Source organism: Coregonus lavaretus, assembly GCF_964263955.1.
Source record: "Coregonus lavaretus genome assembly, contig: HAP1_SCAFFOLD_569, whole genome shotgun sequence".
NCBI classification, from domain to species: domain Eukaryota; kingdom Metazoa; phylum Chordata; class Actinopteri; order Salmoniformes; family Salmonidae; genus Coregonus; species Coregonus lavaretus.
The window spans coordinates 49906-60041 of NW_028162988.1; the positions used below are offsets into that span (position 1 = coordinate 49906).

The following is a 10136-nucleotide window of genomic DNA, read 5'->3' on the forward strand; positions in this document are numbered from 1 at the left end:
GGTGATGCAACCAGTCAGGATGCTCTCGATGGTGCAACTATGCAATAGACTAGAAACATGATTTAACTAGTTTAAAAGGCTGATTTGTAATTCATATATACAGAAACAGAATTTAGAAAAACAGTACACTACACTTCTTATGCATCATGTAAATACTCTAAAACCGGTTTATCTCAATATCTAATTTCCTTCATCTGCATTGATCTGAGGACACAGGATATGTGTAGTATTTCATCAAATGAGACTTATTTTCAACCAGTAGAGAATGTGAACCGCTTTATTGATAGAAGTTAATTATCCAAGTGTTATAAATATATAATACATGCATTATAAATATTATAATTGTAATATTATAATTTAAATACAAGTTCAAATCAAATCAAATTGTATTGGTCACATGCGCCGAATACAACAGGTGCAGACATTACAGTGAAATGCTTACTTACAGCCCTTAACCAACAGTGCATTTATTTTAAACAAAAAAGTAAGAATAAAACAACAAAAAAGTGTTGAGAAAAAAAGAGCAGAAGTAAAATAAAGTGACAGTAGGGAGGCTATATATACAGTAAAATAAAGTGACAGTAGGGAGGCTATATATACAGGGGGGTACCGTTGCATAGTCAATGTGCGGGGGCACCGGCTAGTTGAGGTAGTTGAGGTAATATGTACATGTGGGTAGAGTTAAAGTGACTATGCATAAATACTTAACAGAGTAGCAGCAGCGTAAAAAGGATGGGGTGGGGGGGCAGTGCAAATAGTCCGGGTAGCCATGATTAGCTGTTCAGGAGTCTTATGGCTTGGGGGTAGAAGCTGTTTAGAAGTCTTTTGGACCTAGACTTGGCACTCCGTTACCGCTTGCCGTGCGGTAGCAGAGAGAACAGTCTATGACTAGGGTGGCTGGAGTCTTTGACAATTTTGAGGGCCTTCCTCTGACACCGCCTGGTATAGAGGTCCTGGATGGCAGGGAGCTTTGCCCCAGTGATGTACTGGGCCGTACGCACTACCCTCTGTAGTGCCTTGCGGTCAGAGGCCAAGCAGTTGCCATACCAGGCGGTGATGCAACCAGTCAGGATGCTCTCGATGGTGCAGCTGTAGAATTTTTTGAGGATCTGAGGACCCATGCCAAATCTTTTTAGTCTCCTGAGGGGGAATAGGCTTTGTCGTGCCCTCTTCACGACTGTCTTGGTGTGTTTGGACCATGATAGTTCGTTGGTGATGTGGACACCAAGGAACTTGAAGCTCTCAACCTGTTCCACTACAGCCCCGTCGATGAGAATGGGGGCGTGCTCAGTCCTCTTTTTTTTCCTGTAGTCCACAATCATCTCCTTTGTCTTGGTCACGTTGAGGGAGAGGTTGTTGTCCTGGCACCACACGGCCAGATCTCTGACCTCCTCCCTATAGGCTGTCTCATCGTTGTCGGTGATCAGGCCTACCACTGTTGTGTCGTCGGCAAACTTAATGATGATGTTGGAGTCGTGCCTGGCCATGCAGTCATGGGTGAACAGAGAGTACAGGAGGGGACTGAGCACGCACCCCTGAGGGGCCCCCGTGTTGAGGATCAGTGTGGCAGATGTGTTGTTACCTACCCTTACCACCTGGGGGCGGCCCGTCAGGAAGTCCAGGATCCAGTTGCAGAGGGAGGTGTTTAGTCCCAGGGTCCTTAGCTTAGTGATGAGCTTAGAGGGCACTATGGTGTTGAATGCTGAGCTGTAGTCAATGAATAGCATTATTCTCACGTAGGTGTTCCTCTTGTCCAGGTGGGAAAGGGCAGTGTGGAGTGCGATAGAGATTGCATCATCTGTGGATCTGTTGGGGCGGTATGCAAATTGGAGTGGGTCTAGGGTTTCTGGGATTATGCTGTTGATGTGAGCCATGACCAGTCTTTCAAAGCACTTCATGGCTACAGACGTCAGTGCTACGGGTCGGTAGTCATTTAGGCAGGTTATCTTAGAGTTCTTGGGCACGGGGACTATGGTTCAATCTGTACTTCAGTGCACATCTGGTGTGCATTATAAAAACAGAGGAAGAAAGAGGAGGTGGGTAGATTGGTGTGAGAACGAGTGTAAAAGACAGAAAGGGAAAGCGGTAAGAATGGAGGAGCAGGGAAGACAGCATATGATTAATGAATTACAGTGCTACTAAACTTAATATTCTCTCAATTCATCACAATTAAATAAATGTCTCTTAACCAGCCTTGGACCCCCAGTTGGCCCAAGAGCGGTTGAGGTGGCGATGACAGGACTGGGGGTTGGCATCCTCTTTCACATCAAAACACACCTGCAGACGAGAGACAGCATGATTAAGCCTTGTGTTCCTTTATTCTAACACTGTCCGTCATCATAATCATCAGGAGGTGAAATGCAAAATTCACCCTGAATCATTAACTCTGGGACTACTACATCTCTATCTGTATTTCAATGTAAAGCATCTCTTTAATAATACTTCCTGTTGACCCGAACAAGTGACCTCTCACCTCTGATCATGCTGTGCCCTATATGTAGCCAGTTCAGATGCGGGAGGGGTTCACCGACACAGCTGATATAACCTAGAGGATTTAGGGAGAAGACGGATGAAGTGAAGGAGAGAGACTGTTATGGAGAAAATAAGGTAGTTAAAGAGACAGTGTTCAACAGGAATCTCTGTGCCTCACCTGGTGTCCACACTAAGTGGCTGCAGAGTACTTTATACTGAAAAACATGCAGACACACGAGGACAAACAATATAGCGTAGTTATATAAATAGAAATAATGAAGTGTCTTACTATTCGCCATGGTTGGTCCTCTTGCCTATTCTTTGAAGGTGGAAGGAGCCACAGTTATACACCTGAGCCTGCTTACTGCACATGACAATCCATCAACCAGATTGATACACGAGTGTGTGGGTTATATCACCCTTACCTGAACAGCATCCTCACCTGAGAAGTAGAAATCAAAGGGAAAGAAACTGGGAATTGAATAACTACAGTTGACATAGCTAAGTAAATGGAAGAATACTCTTATTGCCATGTGGATGGCTCTTAAAAGAGCCTTTGGTTGTGCATAGTGTAGTCTATGGTGTTGTCAGGGAACTGCACCCTCTTCGAAAGAAGTAGGAGGGAAAGATCTCCCGCACACGGATTACCTCCCGCGCTGCGTTGTTGGCCCCCATCCTTGAAACATCCTGCAGAGCAGCAGACTTCTCCTCTGGCACATGGCGGCGAGCTGCAGGTTCCCTCCTGGTCCATGAAGTTATGCAGGACACAGGTAGCCTTCACACGCCTGAATTCCACCCAGGAGGCAGTCCCAGATGGCCCTGGTCACCCAACCTTGCAGTAACTGTAGGCAATCGTTTTAAAGGAATCTCCAGTTACAAGGTATCTGTAGGAATATGGAAGATAATGTCATTATTAGACTTTTACATTACCAGGTCATTGTGGATTACTAAAGTATAATATCCCTAATAACAAATCATGATAACATTGGATAGATAGATGCATGTGTAGCATGTGACAACAGCAGGACCATATCAAGGATAGCATCACAAATGAATACATAAATATAACTTGAAGCTTGATGATGAGTTGATCATTTTAAAACAGCTGTGTAGCACTAAGGCAAAAAACAACAATGTGCACCCCTTTGAGTCCCCAGGACCAGGACTGAGAACCACTGCTCTTCATTGGGACCTCTTCATCTGCAGACAAGCTTTCACAGATCTCTGTATCTGAGGACAGAAAACCTCACAAGAAACTGACTTCATTATACTCAAATTACACAGCACTGAATATTACGTTACTATTATCTCCGTCCTCACTTCTATGGACTGGAACTATACAAAAGTACCTGCCCTATCCAGAACACCCTACTCTCTCACTTTGACAGTTGCGGCTGCTATCCGTTCACCCTCCTCCATGGCAGTTAGCTAGCTAACGTTACCTACAAATGCATTTGGAGTTTGTTTTTTACAATGATAATTACATCATGTCGTAGTAAATATAATTGGTTAATTATGTGTTCACCAACAATCAAGATAGCTAGCTAATAAAGTTAGGTAGCTGGTGGTATTTAATTCACTTAGCTAGCTAGCTATACAGTATGTCAAGTTGGCTAGATAGCTAGCTAGCTAACGTTACGTTAGCAGCTAATTTGAGTTAGCCTGCACTGTAGCTAGTTAGCTAATAATATATCGGGGTTTTTTTCATTTTCGAAATGCATTTACTTAACTTTACTTGAATAGGTTCTCCCAGCCATGTGGACGATTGTAAACAAGGCAGCAGAGTTTGTTTGTCCCCGGAGCGGTTTAGAGCAGGGTTCTTCAATTCCGGTCCTGGAGGGCCGAAACACTTCTGTTTTTCATTTCTACCTGGTAGTTAATATCACTCACCTGGTGTCCCATGTCTGAATTAGCCCCTGATTAGAAGGAGAGGATGAAAAACAGAGGTGTTTCGGCCCTCCAGGACCGGAATTGAAGAACCCTGGTTTAGAGCATATTACTATTTACGTGTGAATAAATTCATGAAATGGAGAATGGATTACACCATTTGCTCATTTAATATTCATACAATTTGCTTTGCTCATTTAATATTCATACAAATTCGCTATGCTGAAATCTTGACGCACAATCGAACGTGCTGCTGTATGCTGCTAGCGACGCTGAACAGTTTGTTCAAGTTCACGCCAAAGGAGGGTAAAAATAGAGACGAGCTCAGCCATCCACAAAAAGAGTTGCGTGCTTCAATTAGGTTTAATGGCGGTTGGCATCCAATTTGTTGCATTACCGCCACCTACTAGACTGGAGTACAACTCCCTTATATTTTGCTTGAAAAATAAAATAAAGAAATACCCTACCATCTAACACAGGGGTGTCAAACGTACGGCCCGCGGGCCGGATCAGGCCCGCAAACGGGTTTAATCCGGCCCGCGAGATGATAAAAAAAAAATATATATATATATATTATTTGTAAAGTATAAAAATGCGCTGCAATTTTTAAATAAAATAAACTGCTGTTCCAATTGCGTCCACTTGATGGCGCAATAGCAATTGTGTTAAGCAAGCAAACTGTTTATACCGGGGCAGAGCAAGTAGGTCAAGCACGTGCAGCCAATGAGCTACTTTGTTTTGCCCGCGATATTTATTACGGCTTCTACTTTTAACATTATGTGCTTTGGCACCCTCATTGCCCCAATATGTCTCTGTCAAAAAAGAGAAAAGTGGACGCAGAGTGCAGAGTGTTCCAAGAAAAATGGTCATCCTATTTAATCACGGAATTGAATGGGAAAGCTGTATGTTTGGTGTGTTCAGAGCATGTTGCAGTGCTGAAAGAATATAACCTTCGTCGCCACTATGTGAGTCTTCATGCCGACAAATATGACAACTTTCAAGGACAGCGGAGATGAGAGAAGGTGAATGAACTGTTGGCGGGTCTGAAGAAGCAGCAGTCTGTGTTTACTCACAGCCGAGACATCAGTGACGCTGCAGTGAAAGCTAGCTACCTCATTGCTAATGAAATCGCAGTGGCTTCAAAACCATTTAGTGAGGGTGAATTTGTAAAAACATGCATGATGAAGGCAGCGGAGATTGTGTGCCCTGAAAAGCGGCAGGCTTTTGCAAATATCAGCCTGACAAGAAACACAGTTGCAGACAGGATTTCCGATCTTTCAGTGGATTTGGACAGCCAGTTGAAGCAAAATGTAAAGTCATTTATTGCGTTTTCGGTTGCAATTGATGAAAGCACGGACATTACAGATGTTGCACAACTGGCCATTTTTTCATCCGCGGAGTTGATGACACATTGACCGTCACCGAGGAGTTCGTGGAGTTGGTGCCGATGACAGATACAACGACAGCAGCTGATATTTTTACCGCACTCGTCGGCGCGCTGGACAGGGTCGGAGTGGACTGGTCCCGCGCTGTCAGCCTGGCTACAGATGGTGCGCCCTCAATGATCGGGAAAAAAGCAGGCGTTGTGACAAAGTTCAGAGAGAAAGTGCAATCTGCAAATGGAGGACGTGGTTTTTTGACTTTTCACTGTATTTTGCACCAGGAGGCTTTGTGTTGCAAGTCATTAAAGATGGATAACGTCATGAAGGTGGTCATCCAAACTGTTAATTTCATCCGATCCAGAAGCCTGAATCACCGTCAGTTTGACAGCCTTCTCAGAGAGAAAGACCACATCTATGGCCTGCCATACCACACTGAGGTAAGATGGTTAAGCCGAGGTGCTGTGCTGAGGCATTTCTTTGATTTACGAGAAGAAATTGAACAGTTCATGGAAGAAAAGGACAAACCAGTGTTAGAATTTCATTCCGCAGAATGGATGCCGGACCTTGCATTTATGGTGGATGTTACAGAGCACCTGAATAACTTGAACAAACAGCTGCAAGGGCGCAACAAAGTTGTCACGCAGTGTTATGACAGCATACGTTGTTTCAAGTTGAAGCTGTCATTGTGGGAGACGCAACTTGCCGGTGGTGATGCAGCTCACTTCCCCTGTCTGAAAAATGTGTGCGCGACCCAACATGTGGCAGACATGAAGCGGTTCAAAGATAAAATAACGGGACTGTTACGGGAGTTTGAGCAACGCTTTCAGATTTATGTTTATATGTTTTTATGTTGATGTGCTATTGTTTTTAATTGATTTTAATTGATTTGTATATTTAACCTATTCTTGACTCTGTGGTTCTTGCACTTGTTTGGGGAACAGGATTTCATTATTTTTATCTACATTTCTGCCTGAGAAATGACACCCTGATATAGTTCTGTGATCTGTGATATACTTCTGTGAATCACTGAGGCATTGTGTGTTTGTGTGTTCTTTGTCCTCAGAACTTTCAAATAACTTGAGGTGTTTTATGATTAATAGTGATGTTGTGGTTTTGGACACTGTCCTCAGGCTCCAGCTTTATGTTGTATGTTGATCGTATTAAAACAAAGAAAACAATCTGAAGTTGTTGTTTTTAAGTTATATATATACCATGATTTTTCCGGTCCGGCCCACTTGGGAATAGATTTTCCTCCATGTGGCCCCTGAGCTAAAATGAGTTTGACACCCCTGATCTAACACTACACTCACAAATTCAAAAGTATTATTAATAATTAACACCACCCTTCTTCACTATTTAAATATATTCATTCCTACCTCATGCCCTCAACCTGAAATGATGGGACATCACCACTTAACACTCCCTGTAACTCTTCTGATGTGAAGTCTCGCACACCCAAATACCTCTCTGCAGCTGCCACCACAACCTCAATTTTCTTCGACTTACGTTCCATCACTGCAGTACAATTAATAACCATTGCTATAAACGCTAAAAATCCAATCTTACTGAAACATATATCACTTGTTGGCCTATCCCTCTGTACTGGTACAAATCTACTACTCTCCCCCATTTGTTTAACTCTGAGCTCCTTCTCCCTCTGACCAACAGAAACACAAACAATTATCACTAGACAACTTCTGGTTACCCTCACCGATTCCACTATATCCAACGCTTTTTTCACCCATCTTGAAACCACAAAAGGCAAGGGTCCACTTTTTCCAAAAACGTCACTCCTACTGTCACAGACTCATTTTTATCCTGACCCTCTGTGCCAGCCTCTGGCTCCGAGTACTTCACCACACCTACCACCTCCGATACTTCACCCTCATTCACTTCCATTTCTCCTCCTGTCTTCAGCTCACTTTGCTTACATTTCCTACCATTCTTCTTTACCAAACCTTCTCGCTTTTCCCCGCCATTTTCCCCCCGACTCAATCTTACAATCTTCCTCCCTCTCTCTCTTAGACCTCCTCTGCCGCTCTTTTTCCTTCCATTCCTCCTCCGTCATCCAAGTATACGTCTCCTTATCCCACAGCTGTCTGTTAGACATCGTTTTTCCTCCACCTTCAGCCACCAACTAGTTAATTTAATTAAATTTTTAATTTAATATGCCATTTAGCAGACGCTTTTATCCAAAGCGACTTACAGTCATGCGCGCATACATATTTTATTTTTTTTGTGTATGGGTGGTCCCGGGGATCGAACCCACTACCTTGGCGTTACAAGCGCCGTGCTCTACCAGCTGAGCTACAGAGGACCACCCATACACCCATAGTTAACCCTGCGCGCGCTGTGTAAAACGTGCAATGAATTATTGAACTGGGAACAGTTCACAATACAATACGATTGGGCACTATTTCAGGTTGGGAAGATTTTTTACATGACACACGAGGCTGATGATTGGATTATTAATTGTAGGGCGTTATGCAGTGTAGGCACCATCCAATGAAATCTATGCCCCATGTAGAGGTGGAGCCTTCTGAAAAGATCTGGTGAAAAACTTCCACTTCCACTGAGTAGGAGTTTAAAATTGCCTCATTAGGTGACAACTTTGACAGAAGAAGGCAGAGTTAGTCTCTCAATTTCAAAAGAAATATGAAAATACTTGGGTTTCTTCTTCTATGGCTAGGTATCACCACAGGTAACCTATTAATTATATTAATTATATTGTGTGGAGGAATCACTTTTGATTTTGGACATTTACTCTAGAAATAATACTTTGTGCACATAACACGGGGAATTGGAAAAGTTTTGAGTTTAGGCAGCAAATGACTTACTGACTCAATGTGTACATTAATGTCAAATGACTGTCAGTGAAATGCTAAATGTGATCTTTGTCCTCTCTCATTAGGAATCAGGGGGGAACCTTCAGTGGACCAGTATGGGTTGAAGGGGGGTTCAATATGTCTGGCTGTTCCAGAACCTCCTGAGATGATCAAAGGACTTAAATGGATGAGGAACAGTGATGTAATAGTTGGAGTCAAAGAGATCTCTCCTAAATACAAGGAGAAGGTGGACTATAACAACGCAAACCATTCTCTGTGCATTAAGAATCTGTTGAACACAGACAGTGGAATTTACAAGGCAAACTACCGGAAAAAATGGAATGAATCAACTACTACATATAGACTATCAGTGCAGGGTGAGTTTTGTAAGATTTCAGTTCTGGTAATTTGCCGTACATTTAATGTGTCTGATTAGGTTCAATAATGCATGTAGGCCTAATCAAGTTTTTGTGCTGGTAGTTGTCTTTTTGTATATTTAATACAATTATAGTCTCTAGACCACTCATAGATGTATGGATCTCTTTCCCAACTCCATTGGTTCTTGTAGATCATGTTCCCAAACCAGTTATGGATGTCACGTCTCTCTTCAACACAAGTGTGGGACTCTGTGACGTCACAGTGAACTGTTCAGTTAAAGATGGCTGGATGTTGTCTGTCTGTGGCGGGGGTCAGTGTACACGGTCACAACAGTTACTGTCTCTGTCTGGGGTCAACATCATCATCTCCAATGGCAACGGGACTATCCAATGCACCACCAGCAACCACGTCAGCACACAGACCATCTCTCAACCCATGGAGGACTGTAAGTACCATTTAGCCGTCACCTTCACTGCATACCTCTATCACTGTTTAATAACCTACTAATAATATAATATTAATAAAAGTTAAATTCATCGGCATTAAAAATAAAATATGACCAAAGGTTTGATATCATATGATTGTAATTCTTCTCTAGTTAAGATTGGAATAATTCTGCCTGTATGAAACTATTATCTTATGAACATCTTTCTTCATCTGTGTGTGTGTGTGTGTGTGTGTGTGTGTGTGTGTGTGTGTGTGTGTGTGTGTGTGTGTGTTTGTGTGTGTGAACAGGTAGTGGTGAGGATGGGAAAGCCTCAGTGTTACCAGTTATCACCATTGTGGGTAGTGTTATTATAGTAGTTGCTGTACTTGGTGTTGGATACATCATACATGCCAGAAAATGACAAATCCCTAAAGAACAACATTCACTAGAAGAGGTACCTGCTCTTTCATTAATTAATCTATGCATTATATAAGTCAATAGTTTTAAAGAACGATCATTTGAATAATATAAATGTTCTAATGTTTCATCTCCAAACAGGACATTGTTCCAAGAGTTTACAACTCAGTGAACACTTCACCAGGGAGAGAGGCCAGAACCACAGCACTCTCCTGGCCAGAACCACAGCACTCTCCTGTCCAGAACCACAGCACTCTCCTGGCCAGAACCACAGCACTCTCCTGGCCAGAACCACAGCACTCTCCTGGCCAGAACCACAGCACTCTCCTGGCCAGAACCACAGCACTC

The 10136-nt window shown here is 42.9% G+C and overlaps 2 long non-coding RNA genes across 2 annotated transcripts; one reads left to right on the forward strand and one right to left on the reverse strand.

Moving 5' to 3' along the window:
* Positions 1-1937: 1937 nt before the first annotated feature.
* LOC311118612 lies at positions 1938-4807 on the reverse strand. Its single transcript, XR_014611822.1, has 3 exons — positions 2762-4807; positions 2474-2545; positions 1938-2277 (listed from the first exon to the last, which is right to left on the reverse strand). It is a non-coding gene; the product is annotated as an uncharacterized lncRNA (long non-coding RNA).
* A 3553-nt stretch (positions 4808-8360) lies between these two features.
* On the forward strand, positions 8361-9379 carry LOC311118614. The gene is made up of 3 exons (XR_014611823.1): positions 8361-8442; positions 8653-8943; positions 9135-9379. It is a non-coding gene; the product is annotated as an uncharacterized lncRNA (long non-coding RNA).
* Positions 9380-10136: the final 757 nt, after the last annotated feature.